At 36.7% G+C, this 24,951-nt stretch overlaps 1 protein-coding gene across 1 annotated transcript in view; it reads right to left on the bottom strand.

The window, feature by feature from the left end:
- CNTNAP2 (contactin associated protein-like 2) overlaps window positions 1-24,951 on the bottom strand; it is a 972,464-nt gene that overhangs the window by 294,829 nt on the left and 652,684 nt on the right. The window lies entirely within an intron of this gene.

Raw genomic sequence — 24,951 nt, 5'->3', positions numbered from 1 at the left:
GGTATTTAAAAGATGTGTAGATGAGGCGCTTAGGGACATGGTTTGTGGGGGGGGGTGGGGGTGGGGTGGGGGTGGGGGTGGAACAGAGCTCGGTATTTTGGATGAACTGTATTCTAGTCCTGTGGACTGAATGCTCGTTAGTTGTTGGGATGCAGTAGGGCTGCTCCCAGAGTGCAGCTTTCTGCTTCGCTTCATTCAAAAGGCATTAAATGTGTGCTCCAGAATGGTTTCATGATATGAACCAGAATGCAGGAAGAGCAATGACGGGCAATTCACTTTGAAAGTGCATGCCTGATCTGTACTATAACAGTACAGATGCATCCGATGTCTCAGTCAGTTATCCTTTTAACTGAAATGAGATTAATGATGGTGTTTAGCATCACTTTTGAAGTACATCAGGTCTACTAACATGAAAGGTATCTAATGTGGTACATACCAGGTGCCTTCATTTAAAGCACGTTTGCTGGTGTAAAGTCACTAGATGAATGCAGTTTTGAGAGGATCTCCATGGGACAGTCGTACAACAGTATTTCATACCATGCAAGCAATTTAGGGCCAGATACATCAGCAATGCACTCCAGCTGTTTTGCAATATTCCAACAGCCCAAAGAGGCCATAAACCCAATTTAACTGGTCTGTTAAGTCAGGTTCACGGCTGCTTTGTGCCACCAGGCTGGCACGAAACTGCTGAAATGTACTGGTGAATTTGTCCTGTATTCTGTCTACAAAACAGAAGAAAGCCTTAAATAGTCACACCTGAAGTGGTGTATTCTTGTATATGCCAAAGTAACAACCTACCTGGAACTTTTGTTGCAAAGTGGAAACACAAATAAAAGGAAATTGCTCATTCAGTAAAAAGAATGAAAATACTACAAAAACCTGGGGCTTGTCCTCTGTTTCCAGTTCACCTACCATTTGTGTTCAACAAGAGACAGAACATTCCCACCTGCCACAAAGGCATGTACAGCTAGTAGCAGTTAAACCAGACTTTCTTCATTCCATCCAGAAGCATGTACTGAAGCTATTAGAAATCAAGCAGGCTCTGCTGGGTACTGAGTTTTATTCCTACTCTCTTTAAAAGTATACAGCTGGCTGTCTTGAAAACACTTCAACATTGTCAGAGATCCTTCCTGAAGTCTACTTTTTTTCCAAAAGAAGATGAAAAATGCTGTTTCATTGACTGAGAAAAAAAACTATTTTATGCATCTAGTATTATGATATCTGGGGGTCTATACTGTAAGTGCAACAATAAAGCCCACTAAAATAATAATTTCTTCAACTGAATCTATAAAAAAAAAAAAAAGTCATGTAACTGCAAATGTTCACTTACATTGAGGTAATTCTATCTCCTTCCCTTAACATCCACCTAGGCTAAAATGGTCTATTTTGGAGACGTTAACTATGTTGTTTCCAATCCCTACAAAGCTACTGACAAAAGTAATGTGTTTACTGGGATCATATAGGCTCACTGAAAGGTTTGGACTTCTCAGAAGACAGATTTAAAGATACACACTTAGTACAGACAATTCTTTATTATACAGTAGCTTTCAGGAGACAATAGTTGTATATCTTTATATAGATATATGCCTGCATTCCACCAAACAAGTACTGTCCTTAGTTTCACTCATATGATAGCCAAGGCCTGTAAAAGAAGCTTGAAGAGAATAGTTCTCATGGATTTGACTTTTTATTCTCCACCTTTTTCCTGACTCCCCACCCACTTATCCTAAGTAAATGATCTGTTAGTAGAGAGGCAACAGAAAATGAAATAATCTGTGCTGTTTTTGCTGGTTGCCTGGATCTCGCAGAAAACTGAACAGTCAGTAGCAGTAACTGTAGCAACCTCAAGCCACCTCCATGTGTGTACGTAAATCTAGCTGCAGAGAAATGACAGAAAGAGAAGCTGGCCTTTATCTTTAAAATAATGAGACTGGTCATATATGATGCTAGATTTAAGTAAACCACAAATTTTAGTCTCTGACTTGGATGATACAAAACTTTCCCTCAATAATTGCATACAGTTATATTCCAAATGCCATGTATTGAAAGAATGTGTCTGGCTTCTGTATTTTATATAATTTGATAATTGATGGACAATGTCTGTTCATGGGTAACTTACTAAGCCCCTTGTGATGCTATCTGGAAACTACAACCCTTTTGATTGTACAGTGTAAAATTAAACTGCCTTCATATCCTACCCTTTTAGTATTTTTTCTGTCTAATTGGCAGACATACAGGGAGCACACAGCTCATTATGTGCAAGTTTGGAGGTCCATGACTTGGAAATTATATATGGCCACTAATTAATCTAGCTTGTAGTGCTGAAAATACTGTTTTCTGACAAAGTGTTTCAAAGCTTAAAGATTTTATTTACTGTGGATCCCAAGTAAACTGTACTTTACCCAGGAATAAGAACCCAGTTGGAAACACTGCATCAGAGCTCAGGTTTCAGAAATGTGAACAATGGGAGGGCATAACCCATATACAAACTTTGACAGCCACAGACGAAAGCTTATATACAGTCTTTAGGTGAATTCCCAACACTCAGAGTTGTGGGTACAGACATCTAAACTGCATCTCATTTTCAGTTACAGAAGATGAGTACATAAAATTAACGTCTTCACTACACTGAAAGAAAAAATTGTTTATGTTATCTTAATGAGGAAAGGATACTTGTGCTTTCCATACTAGGCTGTATTTAACCTACCTATTTAGTGATTGAGGAAACAGTATTTATAGTGCTTATGAAGCTGAAAGGCTGCAAGACATGCCACAACTTTGTATTCCACTCACTAGTGCTGTGTGAGAGACTTGGAAAAAATCTGCTAGGACCCTTAAATCTCAATATTTATGTCATCAGTTGAATAGGTCTTTCAAGAAAGTCACATGGTCTTCACTTAGATAAGGGAAGGTTTTGGGTAACTATGCTTAAAAAAATACAAACCCAAAGAGAATCACCCCAAAAAAACTTCACAGAAACAGTCAACACTCTTCTAATGGTGAAGTGATTAAAACTGTTCCCCGGTGACCAATTTCAAAATACAGAAAATTACAAAGTGGCAGAAATTGAAGCACAATGTATTAGGTTGTTCTCAACTCTTCCGCCAAATGAAAGAAAACCTCTCTATCCCCCTTTCTATCTCTATCACACAAACAAACACATTTTCGTATTATATATGCCCTCCTACTTCTTACCTTTCTATATGTTTTTAATTCACTGTCATTTAGATTCTGCATTAATTGACCTAAACCAGTTTCACAACAGGTGAAACTTTGGTTATTACTTGATTAATTAATATCTATTTTCCTATTGCTTCCTCTCCAGTTTTATATCTTGATTTCCCATTTCTCTGCTTCCTGTGATTCTTCATAACCCAAAGGCTATCCTTCTTAACATTTGTTTTATGCATGCTTCTATAATTTATCTGATTCATAGTTATGAATATTTTATTTAAGAGATGGGAACACACTTTTTTTTTAAGGTGTGGAGCATTTTTTAAATGAGGAGCATTTTGGAAAGGAAGACATCATCTTAGTGTGGAAATATATGTTTAGGGTTGTGTATCTCAAGACACAACCACATGAAAGGCAGTTAACCCTATCTTTGAAGTAAAATTAGAAATGACAAAATATAAACTCGACAAACTATGTACTCTTAATCTTGAGATGACAAAACTCATTGCCAAGCTTTTATGCAGTAGTCTTTCAAGAACTGTGTCAATAGCATTGAATTTCCTCAGTATTTAAAATGGATACTTCATCATAATGGAATGATGGAAGAAATAATGGAACTATTTAAGCCAGCCATTAAAGCTGTAGTCATCCAGGCTTTTGTTTTATAACTCAAGACATTTCATATTTCTTGGTTGAATGAAGCCTTTTGAAATATTTTGAATAGGCCATCTTCAATAACAATCTGATATAGTGACTAAGAATGTGGCTATGTAAGCTTCAGGATAAATTTAAGAATAAAGGCTGTACTTTGAACCCCTCTTTAGTAGCAAATCTAACAAGAACAAAGAAATTCTGTTCTTGGGACCACAACTTGAAACGAATCTTAAACCAAAATAAAGGATGTTTTGGCAAAAAAAATATATTTAATATATTCTTCAGTCTTCTAAAACATCAAGATAAAAACTTTTCATTTGACTGAAGGAAAACAACTGTAATTCAACTTTAAGTATTAGTAAGTGAATGAGTCTAGTGGTAAAAGAAACGTATGGTCCTCAAGGTTAAGGGCCTAAACTTAATAAGCTGTTGCACAGCAGACTTCCTGCATGCTTTTGTTCAAATTACTTGTTCTAGATTTTTATAGATACTTAGATATCTCACTCCCCTACAGTCACTTATGGGTATTGAATCAATGAGAATGAGGTCACTAAATACTTTTGACAATCTAGGCCCTAGCTTTTCTGTGCCCCCGTTCTTCTATTTGTAAGAATGTGCATTAACTAATTATGGTAGAGTGCTTCAATGCTGCAACAAATGGTAGTCAAATAAATACATAGAATATGTAGAAGACAGGAGAATTTTGAAAAACCTATAGAAGAATAAATGGAAAGAAAGAACTTTTTTTTATTATTATTTTTAGACTGATTTAAAGATGTAGAAATCAAAACACTGAAATCAAGCAACCTCCCTGAGGAAAGACAAAATCCTCTAGGCTTTTGCCTTACTACAGGGTTTTATTATGTTAGACGAGCTGTGAAGAACCAAGTAAGCTATCATGAGGCTGACTGCGATCATGTACCTGAGGCAGACAAAGAACCACGTTTTACACTGGGTGAGCTGAATTATGACAAAACTCTGGTCCAAGTTCAGATTAACTGTAACTGATGTAGCCTGCCCTTGTCTATAATGATCACAAAATTCTGGTCAGTGTTACGTTAGCTAGCTTAACTTTACAGATGTGTTTTAGCATGACACTAGTTTGTACTGAAGATAAGGTCAAGAGATTCTGAAAGAAAGGGTTAATCAATCTGTAGATAGGTGTTTCAGCTACAAAGACATGCTTCCCTGAAGTTCTTTTCCTGATAAAATGAGTGCAAACAGGATTGGAGACAGTGAATGAATAAAGTAGCTTTGTAGAGAGATTGAGAGTTAGTCTGAATTCCTGTTTAGCCCTGGGTTGATTTTAAGCTTTGTGTGCTTTCAGCCTAATTCTCCAGGAATGTAATAAAGTGTTACTTGAGGTCAGCATGAAGGTGAAAGTAGCACTTGAGTCCCCAGGGTTATCAAACCTCTGCTGTTAGGCTCCCTTTTTCATATTCTCAAATATAATTCACAACTTCTTTTAAACCGAGATTAAGCAGTGTAGAAATGGATTATAACCCTCTGTGGCCATCAAAATAAAGAAATAAAACGTAAAGTCGATGTATCAGCAGGAAAAGTATGGCAAGTATTCTGTTGGCTCAGTTGGTAACAATTACTCAGCTAGTGTAACACAGTATGCCTGGCTTTATAACTGGTAGCCATTTGCTTGTTAAACACACAGGAATTTCCAAATTAGTTGCCTCATAATGCAAATATCGAGAAGGAAATGTCCACTACAAATCACTAAATATAGTTTAGAACAGTAATAATTCCTTCAAAAAACTTTCATTACTGCATTTAATGACTGTCTCACTGGAACATTATGGACTTTCAACATCATATTGGTTCATTAGCTGTCAAATCAGCCATCAGTGTTGGCACTGACCAGCCCTGTAATGATCGTTGGTTATCCTTTCTACATTATCCCAAAAGAAGCCATTATTATAATGAAATAGGTATCATAAGTTGGAAATACATATTTAAAGTATATACTTAAAGTTTAAACAAATGTTTTGCTTGGAACATAGACACGTAATAAATATATCAGATCTCTATTGCATTGCAGCAAGGGTAATTTGCAGCTGTGTAAAGATGCATCCTTTAGTTTCACACAGGTAACAGGGTAATGAAACCTGCTGCAATCAGCAGAGAGTTCAGTGAAAGCTGCAAGACCTGTATGGCTGGGCTCCACAAATGCTGATCCTGGTATCCTGTCAGGAACCTTGTCTTGCTGTAGTTACACTGTTATCAGCATTCAAGACAGCTAACTTAGAGCCAAATCTGCTCTGTCGAGATGATACAGTAGTATAAACTTTGGCTTGTACAATAAGAACAATAAAAATAACAGTAGAAGTTAAAAACACAATATAAAATAAAAATTAAAAATCATACTAATTACAATCAAGTTGAAATGACCCCTGCAAAATTTTACCTAAGCAGTTGAAAGTCCAATCATTTTTTTTTCAAATAAGTGTTTTTGATTAACAAATAAAACATACTGTTCTTTTAGTCAATATCCTACTCAATAAAGAGTAGGAACGTAGACTTTTGCTTAGGATAACAATTGTTTTCATGGCAGCTTTCAGGAGAATGAAAAAAGTTTTCAACTTACACTATTAGCTCAATATAAATGTGCCACTACATAAATAAATATTGTAAAATTATGTTTAGAAATAAACTAGCAAACAAGCAAACCCCTTAATAATAAAGAGGTGGGAAATGCTAGTGTGCTAAGCTGTGGAGCTGTAGGTTTATCCATATATTCAGACTTGGAATATCAGAGTTGGACTCAAAGAAATTAGAAGCTTGTGACTGAGCAATAAACCCCTAAAATGGAAGAAGGCTCAGTGGAGACGGGCAAGGGCAATTTTCCCCTGAAGCTCAGGGAATAATGTGGAGTGTGACTGACCACAGCTGTTGTAAAGAAGCTGATTTTATCTCAACACAAAGGGGGAAGGTAGCCTTTGTTTTAGATAAACAGCTATCAACAATTGAGTGGATAAACTGGTGGTGTAAATGTTTCTCCCTGAGTTCATTAAAAGAGTCCGAATGTCTCCCCGAGTTAGCCATATCAGCATGGGGGACTGAATACTTGGCTCAGCCCAACATAGCGTATAAAAACTAAACAACTATCAAAATAAGTTTGAAGGCAGCAACGGGTTTGAGCTGGCTTCAACCCATGTTGATTTGGGTCGCCCAGCATTGTGACGGTGAGCATATTATAGAGACTGGTAATGGGAATCATACTGGTTTTGTGACTGAACTGTATATTGCAATTGCTATACATATTTTGTTAGGTGTAACTTACATTTGTATTGTGTTATCCAATATACTATCACTCTGCTAAATCAGAAAACCCATGTAACATCAATTATCTTTAAATAAGTAAATTTGATATTAAATTTTACATCCTCCACATGGGGAATATCTGAAAGAACCTGGTCAGAGAGTATTTGACATAAAGGAAACAACAGATTTATGCCCATCTTTTCTGCTATGGATATGAAAAAAAATCAGTGAGTACATCCATTTCAGCCCACCACAAATCCATGGGAAAGATGAAGAACATGAGCTGTGGAAATCTGCTGTTTGCTATGCCTCACTCTCATATTTCTATGTTCCTGGTTGGAATTGTTGTTAAAAAAGCAGTTTACTTGGTAACACCAGTAGTATATCTTATAACCCTACTTCCTCAGAACTGTAAATGTTTTCTATAACTTTTCAATGATTCTTGCAACACTTTAATTAAAGTACAACTGATAAGGTGAATTCTACTGGGATGCACTCTGTCCGCACTACCTGGTTCTGAGGAGCAGAGAAACAGGTTGTTCCACTCAGAGAGTAGCATTTTATTTGCTATTAAATTGTTCTTTAGGCATGTAAGCCAGAAAAAGTCGACAATTTTACTTTAAATAACCCACACATTGGGCTCAGTTCCTTTGCAACTGTGTTTTAGTCATAGGTCAGAACTTTTCCCTCACTGAAAAAATTCTTGATAATCTCAACACTGGTGAACTTTATTATAGAAAGAAAATACCTGACCTAAAAATAAGGGCTATTGAGTCACTTCTTCTTAGGAAAAAGTAAGAAAAGGACATAACTTGCTATAAAGTGCTATTAATAGCCTCCTTGCAGCCTCTTCATATTGGTAGTACTTAAAAATGGTGAGTTTGATAAGAGTATAAATGTAACCCTGGAGGAATATTGTTGCTATAATTATACCCCTGAGGATAGGGGACAGAAGATGGAAAAATTGTTTTTAAAAAAATGAGCACAAGAGCAAATGAAAGGTGATTGTTTCATTACATCCATAACCTCTATCATTTAATTATTCTTATCACTTCAGAAGCAGGACTTCAAGAAATTACACATATTATAATAATACTAGAGTAATTATCTCAAAGTTGCTCCAGAGCTGTCAGAAGTGGTAAAGTAAACACAATCATCTTATCTCAAATTGCTATGCACGAATCTCTTATCTATAAATTATAGTCAAAATAGTAATTTAGTTAAGACTTACTGTCATTAGTTTAGAAAATAAACATTAGTAATACATACGACAGAAAAATGTAATTTTAACATTTATACTATTTGCACTCCTGTGGCAATTCCCACCGTATTCTAACCAAGGATTTCAACCACTTTGTTAAGGTGTTAAAAAAAGGACTGTAGGGTTATTACTATAACCTACAGAGTGTATCAGAACAAATATGATAAATGTTTCTTTTGAAGTGATCTGGTTTTCGATGTGTCACTTGGGACCCTTATAGCCTCCTTTTTAAGAATTCTAATGCCAAGTGTTTGGCATAACCTCGTGTTGGCCAATTGAGAACTGCATTATCAAAACGCTCTTCTGAAAAGTCAGGCCGTACAAAGCAAGATAAGGTGACATAATAAGCTTGTTAGGGACAGGGAAATAAAATTCAGGACCACTTCACCTTTAGTTATCTCTAAATATTATCTCAAAGATTCTTGAATGTAAAATGAAGTTAGGCTTAAGAAATCCTTAGTAAAAACAACTTGATTTTCAGATAACTTCCTACTTATTTTAGTAAGGCAAGCAGCTGGTAAATTGTTTTGAAAATGAGGACACTTAAATTATTTGCTTTGAAAATGTCTAAGAGCCTAACCCTAGGTAAGGAAGGAGTTTTAAAATCTTCAGTCTGGGTGTCCCACATTCCTCATCACTTCTTAGCCATTTTCCTTAATGCATTGCAACAAAACACGTTTTGGCACATTTCATTCACCATCCTTTATTTTAGCTCGCACAGCTGAAGCTGTAGGTTATCTTCTCCCAACAAATGAAATTCAGCACAACCCAAGATAAATTTCTGATTCTTACATCATAACGTGGTGCCCCCAACAGGTTCTTTGCTATTCTCAAGCCTCTTGACATTTGTCTGTTGTTGAGCTGGCTGGGCACAACCTAGCACAACAGAGAGATGCCTTAGTGACTTCACCCAGGAGACAGACAGCAAACTTCCTAGGGCTTTTTGCAGCTTGGCAAATGTCAGAGCACACCAAGTTGTCTCACGTGGGAAGAGCTGCAAGCTATAGGAAAGGTCAGGCAGCAATGATGCTGGATGTACTGCCAATAACACTAAAGAACTGTTTAAAAATTCATCCTTGCTTTTTTTGTATGTTAAAAAATTATAATTATTTTAGCTCATTCTTTAATATAAACCAATATTATTTTCCTAACATACCACTGCAGACAGTTTCAGAATTCTAAATTAATTTCTGACTGATTTTTACTAGAAGATTTGCAGCTTACAAAAACCTGTGATCTGAAGCCTGATTTATAACTCACTGACACATAGCAAATGGAGAGTGTAAGACGTTATTTGAACATGAAAGCACAGTGCAAAAGGAGCCTCTTCAGACACCAATACAGAAGTTAGAGCAGACAATATGCTCAATCATACAAAAAGTCTGCCATTATCTAGCATTCCAGAGATTAAAGCAGGTAGAAAGGTGACCCTACTTAAAACATTACTCGTTGCAATGATGTACAAGTTGAGGAGAAAAATTATACCACTTGACCAAGGCCAGAAAAGACACTTGAAATAAAATAACTATGATTCAAAGTTCAGGGCTTCAGTGGCTACAACCTGTATCCTTAATCCCCTAGAACAAACTGCTTCCCAAAACCAAGGAAGTAGAGAACATTGTATCTAACTGAAAGAGGAAATAAGTAATCGGAAAATAAGATTTACTCAAATGGCAGCAATTTATTCCAAGATGGTTTTGATGAAGGAGGTGTATCCACCATGGATGAAAATTAATTGACTGCAAGCCAAACAAAATGCATGGGAGGTGTAATTTGGGGGCGTTTTTTGCAGTCCTGCCATAGATTTTGAGAATTATAATTCAAGTTTAAAGTAAAATACTCACACTCACATTGTTCTTTTTATATTAATGTGTATGCATTTTATACATTTATTTTGCATTATACTATGAAGAAGGAGAAAGAGTAGTCATCCTACAGATATTCTAAGGGTATCTTTATATGCACTTATAGGAATTACTCTGAAATTCAAGTGATTGTTCAAAAATACTCTCTCAATGATAGTATTCTGCTGAAACACAATTAATTATTAATTTAGAAAATATATTAAAACTAGTATGACTTCTACAAAAAACACTTGTGATTTATGCCATGGTAAAGAAGGATAATCTGGCCTTAAACTCTTTAATGGAAGTCCATGCAAATAAATAATTGTTTATTTTCTACTATTCTGGCTATTTTTTATTCACTGCCTAATTTTAAGTGACTATCAGTGTACAGAATATTTGGCTAACTAAAAGCTCTTTTGCATCAGTCTTCTGAAAAAAAAAAAAGACAGCACTGTCATCCTTACTTGTCTACATTGTTCTGCTTTTGTCTACATCAAGGTATCAGGACTCGGTACACAGCACCTACTTTCAAATCAGGTCTTTAAGCATATAGTTATTTTGAAGTGCTTACTTCTAGGACTTAAAGTTAAGCAAATGCTTATGGAAATGAAGCTTTACTGTCATCCATTCCATAACATTACATTTTAGAAGAGGCTTTTCTAAGTGATATTCTCACTGGACATAGGGCATGCTCCATATTTCTTGGAGTGAAGTAATATATCAATAGTCAAAACTTATTTTGCCATCAAGTTGAAGAAATAAAAAAAATGATGGCAATAGAAACACTTTTTAAATTTCCTCCTTCCAGGTAAGTGCTTAACACTTCTCAATAGTAATGCATGAAGTAAGTCACATGCATGCACACAACATCTTAGAATAACCATTTTTGCTGCTTATGAAAGCTTTAGTTATGCTTCTTATGCTACTGCAGCGTGGAAATAAGAAAAGATGGAAAATTAGGCTAAATAATAAATATCCTGTATTAATCTATAAGCAAACAGCTGAAGTCAGCAGTACTACCACAGTGAGTGGGAAAATAATTATCAACTCTCAAGATATTTCAGAAAGTCACCCAAGACTGCAGCATTAAAATTTCACTTGCCCTTCAGGAGATCTCCTATCCAGAAGATAAACCTCATTGAGTTAGTACTTGCTTTTGGTAAGAAAAAACAAGTAAACAAACAATACTCCCCATGGGAGGGAGTGAAAAATAAGGCGCCAGAACCTGTAGCTCTGAATGACTTTCCATGCTCTGTTTGTTCTTTGCTTTATGAGGCATTAACCTTTAAGTACAATAGTGACCTTAAAATGCTTAATCTGGATCAGCAGCTGCTATGGGTTCATGAAATCCTTACCTTCTTCTTAAACCCTGAATCCCACACCATGCTTCTTATTTCCTCTCCTCTCAGAGACAGAGGTGGGGAGACGATGTACAACCTTTTGAGAAACACTGAAAAGGAGATTTACTGTCTCCTCAATTCATATAGCTTATCTTTTGGGACATATCTGAGATATGCTCTGTACCAATGATTTTATCTTTTCCTGCAAAGATCCCTGCCTTTGTGCTCTGTCAGTGATCATGCAGTTCATGCAGTAAGATCAAGGTTCATGCACTAAGCACTCAGTGCTCCGCCACATAGGAAAATTAGATAATCTACTGATAGGATAGTCCATTGATCCATGAACTGTGTCATAAGACTTAAGCGAGGAAAGCAGTCCTTTCTTACAGCTGTTGACTGCTTTTTCTCCTTTAACTTTCATGGAGTTTTGATTGATAGTCTTTGCTCAGGTAGGCAGGAATGTGAACTCAATAAGGAGTGGAAAATTCAATGGCAGTTCAAATGAACCCTTCAACTTGTTTGCTCCTACTGACTCAAATAAAGTGCTTTTTGTGGAAGACGTGTCTTGGAAGCACTGTGAATCACACACCAGCACACTTGATTTTCACTGGACAGTCTCAGGTATCTTGATATTTACCATTAATACAGCAGTACGGGGGTGTATGAGTACACCCCTTGATTAAAAGTTGCCCATGTAAAAATTAAAATAATAAAAAAAAATCTGCTGGCACTTGTAAAATCACATTCAAACCACAAACAAGACACTGCTCAAGAGTGCTCCTGTTTAATATTTGAGACTTTATAAATTATTCAAAACATCTATTTTTTCCCAAGATGTGCACTTCAAGTTTCTTTTTAAAATCCATTTTTAATGGAGATTAATTCCTTTATTTCTTGCCCTTTTTTTCTTATGTCTTTGAAATTCTGATTTTAGCTGGCATGGTATCAAGAGCTTGATCATCAAAATCCTCACTAAGAGTCAGTGACTGGCTGCATAGCAATAAGTGTATCTTTGGGTACCATTGTTTTGGATTTTCAGAGAACTGAATCACTGAACAACATAGGATGGAATGGAGGAACCTTGGGATGGGTAACAACTTGTCCAACTCCTCAAACAAATCAGGGACAATTTTGGTTAGGTCTCATCATTATTATTAATGTGCCCAGCTTTTTGAAAAGCAATATGTGATCCGGAACTGAACACTTTAAAACATGGGCAATATATTTCCAATAATTGAATATAAATTTTAATGAAAATGTTTCTGTTTTACCTGCAGTGTATAGCATTAACACATGTACACTGTGAAACACAGAGCAGATGGAAAATGTGTGGAAGAAGATTAAACTCAAAGAGAAAGCTTTTAATTTTGTTAAAAGATGGTGAATATGTTCAAAAGCCTTACAAGCGGGTATGTATACTGTGGCAAGAACACTGCAGACAGGATAATCTTAATCTTACCTCCACTGTTTTGCCAAGTAGAAAACCTCTACAATCCAGATGCCAAATGAGGCACAGCTAATTTTGCAAGACTGCGTGTATAGAAAAATATGCCTGTTGTGATTATGTCATAATACCAGTGAAACTTCATATGTTTTCAGTTGTTAGATAAGTTTACCCCTATAGAATACAGCGCATGCCATGTTTCCAGCAGCCTGAACAACCCAGCTGTCCCCTACCTTTTTTTTTTTTGCTTCCACACAAGACTTCTTGAGGACTTAAGATTCACAAATGGGACGGAAATTATCTGGGGAATCTCCTATCAGCTTATACCCAATAGAATACAAAAAATTAATTAAATCATTTTTCTTGGCAAATACAATACTTGCTAACATTATTAAATAGAGCTTTTATCTACTTTACCAGAAAATGTGAGACTTAAGTGATTTCTTTTTTTAGTACTTTGTTTCATGTATTTGACAGTTTCCAGGTCTTTATTCCTATTATCAAGAAGGATGAGGTTGTGAGAGATGATTTGCCTCTCCCTAATTCTACCAACTCAACCACAATGACTGTTAGAAACCAAAGAAAGTGTACTAGCACCACTGGTAAATGGAAATGTATGAAAACTTGCCTTGTTCCTTTTTTTTCTCATGGTCACACACATCTTTCTCATACTAGGACCAAGAAGTCAACTTAGTTCCCTATTAATGTTGCTAGCCAGAACAGAGTCAACTTGTTGTCTCTCTCTGCTGTATTTTTTACCTTTTTTTTTTCAAGATTTGAAACAATAATTGTTGTAGTATTAAAACTTGGAAGGGGAAAAAAAAAAGATAAATGAATGTTCTGTTCCTATTTTTGACATTAGTCAAGTATGACAACTTCCAATCAGGAAGCAGAACTGTGAATAAAAAATCTCTCTCAAAAGTGTCTAGAATTATTCTCTCTAACAATAGAAAACAATATCTTAAAATAAGCAAAAAAAGCACTTTAAACATCCATCTAAACATCTCAAAAAGACAAGTTTAAATATCCTCATTTTATTATAAATCTTGTGTTTGACATTAGTCAAGTATGACAACTTCCAATCAGGAAGCAGAACTGTGAATAAAAAATCTCTCTCAAAAGTGTCTAGAATTATTCTCTCTAACAATAGAAAACAATATCTTAAAATAAGCAAAAAAAGCACTTTAAACATCCATCTAAACATCTCAAAAAGACAAGTTTAAATATCCTCATTTTATTATAAATCTTGTGTTTAGTTCATCCCAGTACCTCTCTCTCTTATTCAATACAAGGAAGACACTGCAGTTATGTCAAAACATAATTAAATTATTGTCGTGGCTTAACCCCAGCTGGCAACTAAGCACCACACAGCTGCAGAAAAGGCCTTGACTCTATGTAAGCATTGCTCAGCAATAACTAAAACATCCCTGTGTTATCAACACTGTTTCCAGCACAAATCCAAAACATAGCCCTATATTAGCTACTATGAAGAAAATTAACTCTATCCCAGCCAAAACCAGCACAATGATCAAAAGCAAAATTCATGATAATGTTTTACTCAGAGAACTATCACTTGCAAGAACATCAAAAGTTTACATTTCCTTCCTCTACAAGACTTTCTTGTTAATATTAATTTACTAGAACAAGCAATTATCCAATTATCTTTGCTTTTAAATTACCTACATGTCCAGGTTATAATTGCATTCATTAGTTACTGAAATTGCACCTGCAAATGCTATATCACGAATATGGCTATGAAACATTTATGTTGTTTTTCTGTAATGGATATTAAATAGTTTAATTTCATTATTAATACTTCCTAGTATGTTGTACGCAGCTTTGTAAAAATACTCATTGCTAGAGGGAGTAATTTTATTTGTGAAGGAAGGCAACCAAGGAAAACATCATTAGGGGTTTTTTTCCTCTCTTTAGTCAATGACAAAGGTAGTAGTATGGCAAGTTGATTTTTGCCAATGGGCTTCTACAGTTCCATGTAGCAACTGTATGAACAGTATGAACAACTGGCAGTAACTACCTTAAAAATAAATTTTGTGGTGAGTTTTAATGTTTGTTCTCAGTACAGAATGTGTCTTTTACTATTTCTTACCAAAATCTGGCTACTCCACTTTGACAAGAAGTATCTAGAGTTTGAAACCATTATGTTACTACTACTCTCCTTCTTGGAGAATTTAGGTCAGGAAAAGAAACTGGATTTAAAAAAAAAAAATCGTCACATTAAACGTAAGTTAATAGATAAGCCTATGCAGCATGTATAAAAACTTCTTCGAAGTATAAAACTCTCATTGAATTGATTTTAATGGTTGGGTTTTTTTGTTTGTTTTGGGTTTTTTTTTGTACAAAACTCACCAAACTATTTCTCAAGGTAAATTAGCAAAATATCTGTATCTAGGTAAGAAGATGAGCTACATGGGAATTAAATTATTTTGCAGGTATATGTATTCAAAATTTCCCAGACACACTTTAACAAAAGGGGACAATGATAAAAAAATAAAGTACAAATAAAAGAAAGTAACCTCTTCCCCAAAGCAAAAATTGTCTTCTGAGTCCAGATTTAAAAATATGAACAGGCAACTGTTTGGACAAATTCCACAGCACAAGCCTATGCACTAGGATAAACATATGCTCGTTATTGAGAGACCACTCCCCAATTGAATTCCTTCCCCCCTTCTGGTTGCCACAGAAACAACAACTGTCCAACAACAAAACCAAAAAATAGACAACTACTGAAAAAAAATTGACAAACACTCTGCTGTTAGAGACGCATGATATTTTTCAAAAGCTTTTCATTATACTGTGGTCATCACATCTGGAATTGAACTGCTATGAGGATTGACACCAATGACCTACTTAATTACATAGCGGTCTGCCGCATCTTGAAACGTCTACTTCCCAAAACCCAGATGGACGTTTGAAGCCTATTTTTTATCTTATACGCAGTGTTTCAAGATGAATTGGCTGCCTGCTACAATTATCTAAAGGCCCTAACTGTACAGATCACACATCAGAGAAGGCCCAGATTGAACTCGGCCCTAGCTGATTGACTGTCTGTTTCATTTCTATAGAGGAAATGGGAATGGGATTGTACATTGGCTGTTGCAATTAAACTGGCTCCACTGTCATAATAACTTCTAGCAAGAGCACTTAATCTCAGTCATTCTGGAGTCTTTAGAGCTTGCAGAGGGTCAAGAAAAACATGTCTGTACTCAGGCAGGTTTTCAAATGTGTTTAATATCATGATTGTTTAATCTCAATCTCCATCATGCCCGCTGTATTTTTACTTCAAAGCTTTTGGGTTGTTTTACTTCCCCCACAATGTCCAAATCTCCATCTCCTTATAAAACTAAGTTCTATTCATGTGAATAAAAAAAATTCATTCCAAGATTTTATCCCCAGTTTCGTGTTCCAAAATTAAGAGAATGGATAGTCAAAGATGTGGTACTGGGTGTCTGGTAACAAAGCACTTTCCAAGAAGATGAGGATATTTACCAAAATTGAAACTCTAGAGCTTCATTCGTAGTCTTCTTCATGGGATGGAGTTACTCCTGACTTATTCCCATATAAACAGAAGACAGGTGAAATATTGTAGAACCTGATCTAGCCTTCCATAAGGCTCTAGCTATCACACATCATAACAGTAGCAAGAAAAATGTGCACTGCTGAGACACAGTGAAAATTCATCTGTACTACTAACTTCAAGCATTGTCCAGGAACATTTCTTGGTACTATAATATGATCATCTAGATCATCTCAGCTAGCACTTGAACCAAACAATTCCTAACACACTTTGGCAGCTGGAACATCTGAAGATGCCATTAGCAATAAGCTGTTTACAAGCAGCCTTTCTGATTTGAAGGCTAAGACAGTTTACTAGCAAAGATGAGGGCTGTTTCATGTCAGAAAGCATCAGTGCCAGGCAATCTGTCTAGGTGTTTGGTATATCAGTGGAGGCGTGACCTTAGAGGACTTCATTCTTTGGGTTGCTTTTGGAATACAATAGTAAGCAACCTGGTTTCTGTGTGCTTCTTCTCTGTACCATAACCTACAGAAATTCTGTGAAAGTAAAAGAATATAAAATAGTTATTTGATCATTCTAAAAATGAAAAATATCGGTCGTGGCAAACTTTTAACTATTAGATTTTTAACAAAGTAATTGGCACATGGCATATCTGTAGACATGCCTACTCTAAGTGTAGTCCACTTACTGTAGGCTTAGTGTAAGTCTAAAATGTGTGTGTACATCATGCAACACCATGAAATAACATATCTCTGATTAAGCTGATAAATTCATATGGCACAATGCATTGCTGTGCAGAAACTAGGTCTTGTGTTGTAGTAGCACAATAGTTGCACTTGCTATGGACCTGCACTGTTTGGCCAGGTCAATGGGACTGAACTGGTCTGGCCACACTGGTGAAACATTAAGGCCGTATATCCCCAATATTAAAAGTGGGTTGTACCTCCTCACATTACTATGGCATTAAAAACAATGGGACACTGCAGCTCAGTTTAGGAGTTCAGCACTTCCAGGCAGGAACAGGATAACGGTGAACAGGTGATGGCACTAGACTTTCAGTAAAGCATGTGCTTTATGCTACTGTAGTGTTCCTATTTTGGAGCTAGACTTTTTCTCACTAAAAGATTTTTCTTCACCATACTGCACTCAGTCTAGTCAAGCTCTACACCTTCTTTTTGCTTTACTAAGCTTGGCCAGAAATCAATAAGAAATAGAAAACTATCAGTAGCAAGCCCCTGAGGTAAGAAGCCCACTCCCCCTTGTACATTCCCCTGCAAAACAAAACAAAACAAAACAAAAGGAAAACAAAAATCAAAGTCCACAAAACTTCAAAGGGGATGGGAATGGCTAGGAAAGAAATACATAGCTGATTAGCTCTATTCAATCTGGAACTGTTTACTCTTCTCAGAACAAAACCTAGTGTTCAAGGCAATAAAACCCTTCACGGGATTATGAACAAATTTCAGGAGACTGTGGCTAGTATCCAAATTAAAGAAACTAAGGAACTGCAGCAAGGTGATCAACTTTCCCAGTTAGGACTGGTTTGTAAAAGGAATAAATCTCAGTGCAAGCAAGTTTATGAATGTGTTTTATTGTAATAACTACACAGGCTTACACCTAAGAAAGATCCAGAAACTCTTAGGAAATGTAATGACAAACATGGATAAATCTCAACTTGCATTCACTGAATTTTGAAGTGTCTCTGTCGCCTGCTGGTATATGGTTTTCTGTCAATGTAACAGGCCTCAAAGTGTCAAAAGAAGATAACACATTTTCGGCTATAAGCCTGATTTCATATCCAAGTGTGGTAAGAACCTCAAAACATAAGGATTTCTTGCTGAGAATGAAAAAGGTGTGGTCCTTAGGAAGTGTTATCAGAAGTTATAAAAAGTACGATTCTCTTTGGCAAAACAAATTTCTGATAGAGTGACATGAGATGCCCAGTGAAACATGAGAGTGGCTGCTTCAGCACTGACGGGTCCTGAGCATCTGCTTCCAGGCCTGTGTGCAGCCAATGAGTGGGAACTGAGTGCCTACTCTCTCTTCCTTGCCTTCCCAAAGCAGCTGCATACTACCATGGTTTTTCTTAAAGATGATGTAATTTTAAAGGTGAAATTTAAGGAAGGTTCAAGTGCAGAAAGACTATTTTGAGAACTAAAGTAATTCTCATTTCATACATGGTATGTCACCTGATATAGGAGTGCTAGCACTGATGAGGAGATTGCAGTTCCTACTTTTAGATAAACTAAAGTTTATCTCCAAAACCAGACTGAACACAGAACAGAGTTCAAAACTGAAATGCTCCTGATGTGCAGAATTTTTCACTGCAAGAACAAAGATGGCTAAAACTCAGCTGTATATGCACTGAGAGTATGCATACGTATGTCCTAAAGCCCAATTCATAAAGATGCTTAACATTTGAAAATACTACAGTGGCTAATAACCTTGCTCAAATTTGAAAGAGGGCTATCTTCCTTATTCAATGAAGTTTGAGAAAGAAGCTACTATATTTTACTCCAAACTGAGACAGCAGCCAGAGGTACAGGCAGTTCATCTTACCCCATGCCTTCCTGTAACAAAAAAAAAAAAACCCAAAGCCCCCCTGAAATGGTAATAGAGAATCCTATGAAAATATCAGCTTGCTAGTGGTCACAGCAAAGCAATCTAATTGTTAGCAGTTAGTGGGAAAGAAACAGACAAGATGGAAATTTCTCTTTTCTCAGTACATAAATAAATAGGGCACTCATACCAGTAACATCGTACCCAGTTTGGTCCTGAACCTCACCCTGCACCAACATCTCCAAAGAAGATGGCAAAACTGCAAGGGCATTAGACATGATTAGGCATTAGGATGATTAAAAGTAGAGAACAATTTCCTAGAGGTAAATGCCTACATAATCTAGGGTTCTTCAGCTTCGAAATTAGATAAGTGAGAGTAGATAAAATGAAGGTACACAAAAGTCATGAGTAGTGAAAAGGGTTAATTAAGTACCATTAATTTATTAAAATAACATCCTGCTTCTTATCATACAAGAGCTAACATATTAGGTAGCATGTTCAATACACACACACACACACAGAGATTAATTTTCCTATACAGCAAAACATGAAATCATGCAACTTACTGCCACAAATTGTTCTGGATTCCAAAAGTTGTGATAGATTCAAAAAGCACTTAATACAAATTGACAGAAAAGTCCATCAAGGGCCTTTAAGCCCAAAGATATAACTTGTGGCTCAGCATGAGAGTCTACTACAAATTGCTTAAAACCAGGAATAAAAATCCCTCCATGACATACCTTTTCTTGAAACCATCAAGGTATTCAAAGCCTCCATATAGAAATCTTGAAAAATTTCTAATCAGGCTTTTTGTGTCCATGCCAGCTGAAACATCTATTAATCTCATTTACGTTCTCTAAAACACTTCACTCAAAAGACAAATGGTGGAGACTTTCTGAAATGAATGAGGTTCCAGAGGCAGTTACAAGGTCCTGCTTTAACGCATGTTATTTACAGTGAATCAAGTATGTCAAGAGGGCTTTAAAAAAATCTCCAGCAAGTATTAATGGCTGGGACAGAGTCCTGTAATACAAGAGATCTCATCTACAGCTCAGGCTCCAAACTAGGCATGCAAAGAGAAGGAGCATGAAACCAGATTTCACAGTTGATGTCTGTAACCAAGTAGCAGATATTTCAGTTGATTTTCCTCTTTTTTACTGAGAAAAAAAAAATTTGCTCTTGTGAGATGCCTACCTTCACTGGAGCTGGGAAACCTAGGCAAAGAAAGTGTTTTTCCACCACCTTTCTTGGAACACATTCTGCTGACTGCCTCAGCTTAGCTACTGGCTTCATACGTACCTTGCTTTATCTCTGAATTCTGTTCTTAAAAGACCTTTCCAAACTCAGCCTTTGGGAATAACAAACTGCAGGGGTAATTTTCTTATATGAAGGCATCCATTTATAGAGTAAATTCAGAGATTGTGACTGCAATAACTATTATTTATGATTGTTTCTTTGTTTTCCTGTCCTGCCATATTTAAGTAACAAAGCAAAACACTGTCAGTGTTCCACTTCACAAGCACTAATACTCAAGCTGTCTTGTCTGCCCTACTAATTTTTTTCTTTCCACTTTAGATGTATGAAGAATACAGGACTTTTCTTGATTGGCAAACAAGAGTGGCAAAGACTAACTGAGGTTTGGTGTAAAATGACTTTGACATCAGCCCTGTCTCTAGTGTGCAAGTCTTTGCTGTAATGACATAATTGGCATAGCATGACTCCACTTATTTAGTAATGACTAAGGATGAGCCATGTCAGGGAAATGAATTATCTTGCCTCTATAAATTTTGCCAGTATTTTAAGATGGATTCATTCTCTTGGCAAGATAATGTGGCAAAGGTTACAGCATGGCTGCTATTGCAGTCTGTTACATTTGAACTGAAATGTCAAAATTCCAGGAAGTCCCAGGCAGGAAGAAACCCAGGGTGAAATTCTGACCCAAATCAGACCAGTGGCAATATTCCCATTGATGGTGTTAGTGCCAGGATTTTGCTCCACAAGTCAGCATCATCTGGTCAGGGCTTGATGGCATCTGTGCTATGGTCTCACTAGAGCCCTTAGTAGAACTCTGTTCAATGTCCTAAAATACATGACTATGATGAGCAGCTTACTTTGTAGTATAAGGCAGATTGCAAAATGATAAAAAACCCTCTTTTCTAGGAGATTGATCCTATAGCAAGACAGCAAATGGGAACACTTGCTTTGGGGTTGCGTTTAGCTTTTGTGTAAGTAAATTAAAAACCTCTAGGAATGTCATTTTGATACATTTCAGAACTTTAGGGACTTGTGATATAGCTAGCCTGTAAATACTTGCTATTTTTGAAAATAAAATCCCGCAACAACAGTGGACATATAATGATAGAAACTGTCAGTTTTAGGTATGCAGTCATTGCCCAAAATACCAAGACAAAGTACTTTTGATGGAGCTTGAGAGGAACCTATACTGCAGGAAAGATATCTCTTGAATCCAAACAAAAAGTTGTTGAAAAAGGAACACCAGAATGCCTTTTTCCTTAGTCAAAGTTAAAATAAGGACATTACATTTTGTGCACAACTTATTCCATGCAGAGTAAGGAAGTGCTTGCCAGGATGCATTTCCAGTGTCCAATGGACAGTTCACAGATGAAGAATATGTGAAAGACCCTGGATTCTGCCGTGGGCCTTTCTCACGTGAGCAGAAAAAGAATGAATGAAGCCCCAGGATGATGTTGATCAGGGCCAGAAATCCACCTGACCTTTAAAAATTGCATATTTCAAGGATATTTGACTGGCTTGTTCTAGGATACTTCTCCTACAGGCTTTGTTTCAGAAACTGTAAGCTTGGCTGCGCTGGCTCAAAGCTTGTGAATATAAGCTGCTTCTTATCTAACCTGCTACTAAAGAGAAACTGATGGAGAAGAGACTAACACATAGAAAAAAAATCTGTGTACTTTGTAAATCGTGTTAATGCACAGACCTTAATTCCAACATAATGCTACTTTGATACTGAACAATGAAATAATTATAATTTGTGATTCCTGTCCCAAACTCCCCTAATGCAAATATATATGTACTGCTTGACATACTTGACTAAAATTGACGGTTAACGTCATATTCAGCCAACAGATGTTGAAGCACTGATAGATGTTTTCTTGACACTATGCAACATGACTACTGTGCAGAGACCTAATCTCTTTCTATGCTAGTTGCTTGTGTCACAGAAACATGACCAATATAACTTCAACTTCTAAAAGAAAATAAAGTCTGTAACCTCAGGAGGTCTTAAGATGAATTATATGAGAATTTACAGAAAGGTAAAAATTATGTCTACGATTACAAAACAGTTCTAAGTTTCCTGGTAACATTCCCAGAAGAACGTTTGATCAGTCATTGGTCTTGCTAAAGTCCAAAATAATCCATTAGATCTCATGAAGAATTGTATTAGACTGTTACAAAAAGAGGTGGGAAAAGCTCCGTTGGCTTTGCATCCTGAAAGTACAGTCTATCTAGGGCTGGAAATTCAGCTTGAGCCTAAAAGACTCGAATTCATGCCAGCTTTGAGGAAAAAAAAAATAAAGAAAAAACATATGGCTATGGCACTAGTGAGAAGGTAGCTGTGGTAGGTTAACCTCAGCTGGCTGCAAGGTGCCCACCAAGCCACTCTTTCATTCCCCCCTCTCAACAGGGCAGGGGGAGAAAATACGATGAAAAAGCTCATGGGTTGAGGTAAGGACAGGGAGATCACTCACCAATTACCATCATGGGTAAAATAGACTGACTTTGTGAAATGAATTTAATTTATTGTCAATTAATAACAAAGTGGGATAGTGAGAAATAAAAACAAAACTACAAACACCTTCTCCCCCGCTCCCTTTTTCTTCCAAGGCTTAACTTCACTCATGACTCTTCTACGTCCTCCTCCCCTGAACAGTGCAGGGGGATGGGGAATGGGAGACTGCGGTCCACAGATAGCACAGAGGAGCTACCAACATCGCTGATGGGCTCAGCTTTGGCCAGCAGCAGATACATCTTGGAGCCACCTGAAACTGGCTCTGTCTAACATGGGGACAGCTCCTGGTGCCTTCTCATAGAAGTCACTGTGCAGCCCCCCCCTACTAAAAGCTTGCCACATAAACCCAATACAGTAGCTTATGTAATTTTAATACAAATAGCAAAACAAACTAAACAGCAACACTTCTGATTTGGTTTTCTCAGCACTAATGTTTTGGAAAGTGCCTTTGTGGTGGTCTGCAATTTGTATTTATGTATATATATTTGTATATACATATACAAATATGTATATACATATATATACAAATATATTTGTATATACAAATATGTATATTTGTATATATTACGCTGTCTTTACAGAGTATATCCATTATCCCACCACACCTAACTCAGGGTCTTAGAATACTATCACCCTTTCAGATGGACTTAAGTCCTCATTTAAGCAAAAAATTAACTGAACACATTTGTTTAGAGTCTCATTTTACATTCCTGTGTTAACTCTCACAAGATTGGTTTGTCCAGGATTTTACTATACACTGTGAAGAAAGGTGGAAATGAAGGTCCCAGATTTCCTTGGTTCCTCTTGATCTGGAAGTTTACAATATGTTTACAATGAGAATGTGGCTTATTATTTCACACTTTTATGTATTTTTTAGATTCCATATTCTGCCAAATATTTTCTGATTTAGTTGAAACCTTTTATTGAATAAGGCAGCATTTTTCTATTTTTTTCCAGCCTTGCTGTATTAATATTTACAGCTGATCTTCCATTCATTTTCATGATGCATAAGATGCACTAATGATTTGTTCTGTGAATTTTTATTTTAGTTCTGCACTGTTTATTTCATTCAAAGCACAGATATATCATATTCAACTGCTCTCAAAGAGGTACATAAAACGTTTACACCTAAACAGAAGGATATGACTTTCAGAAAGAATGATTATCCACATATCCAACTGGCTGAGACTTGAGCTGTGTGTTCAGACTTCAGCTTTGCTTTATTCTGGAGCATGTTTTCAACACGCTTTGTGTAAGGTGTATCAGTTTGAAAACTGTTCTCTTTCTATCCACAGTGATTTTATACTGGCTGCCTCTAAGGAATCCAGTGTTATTCTACAAAAAAAAATTCCACCACAATGTAGCAAAAGATTCCAGATATATTTGAAGATTCCTAAATACCTGAAGGGAGGGTGTAAAGAAGAGAGAGCCAGGCTCTTTTCAGTCATGCCCAGTGACAGGACCAGAGACACAGATAGGACACAGGAGGTTCCCTCTGAACATCAGGAAACACTTTTGTACTGTGAGGGTGACTAAGCACTGGCACAGGTCACCCACAGAGATGTTCAATAGCCTTCCGGACATGGTCTTGGGCAACCAGCTCTAGGTGGCCCTGCTTGAGCAGATGGTTGGACCAGCTGACCTCCAGAAAACCCTTCCAAACTCAAGCCTTCTGTGATTCTGTGATATACATTGCAGAAATGTACACATCGCTGTAAGTGGCTGTTGCTTAAATAGATTTGTGATTACCCTTTAATTAATTGAATTAATTATGGCCTTTGATTTAGAATCATAGAATCATAGAATAGTTTGGGTTGGAAGGGACCTCTAAAGGTCATCTAGTCCAACCCCCCTGCCATGGGCAGGGACATCTTCAACTAGATCAGGTTGCTCAGAGCCCCGTCCAACCTGACCTTGAATGTTTCCAGGGATGGGGCATCTAACACCTCTCTGGGCAACCTGTGCCAGTCCTTCACCACCCTCAGCGTAAAAAATTTCTTCCTTATATCTAGTCTGAATCTACCCCCCTTTAGTTTAAAACCATTCCCCCTTGTCCTGTCGCAACAGGCCCTGCTAAAAAGTTTGCCGCCATCTT

This window comes from Aptenodytes forsteri, unplaced genomic scaffold (genome assembly GCF_000699145.1).
Source record: "Aptenodytes forsteri isolate BGI_AS27 unplaced genomic scaffold, ASM69914v1 Scaffold282, whole genome shotgun sequence".
Taxonomy (NCBI): domain Eukaryota; kingdom Metazoa; phylum Chordata; class Aves; order Sphenisciformes; family Spheniscidae; genus Aptenodytes; species Aptenodytes forsteri.
Note: the sequence above shows the minus strand (reverse complement) of the source record. Positions and strands in the feature narration are given on the sequence as shown.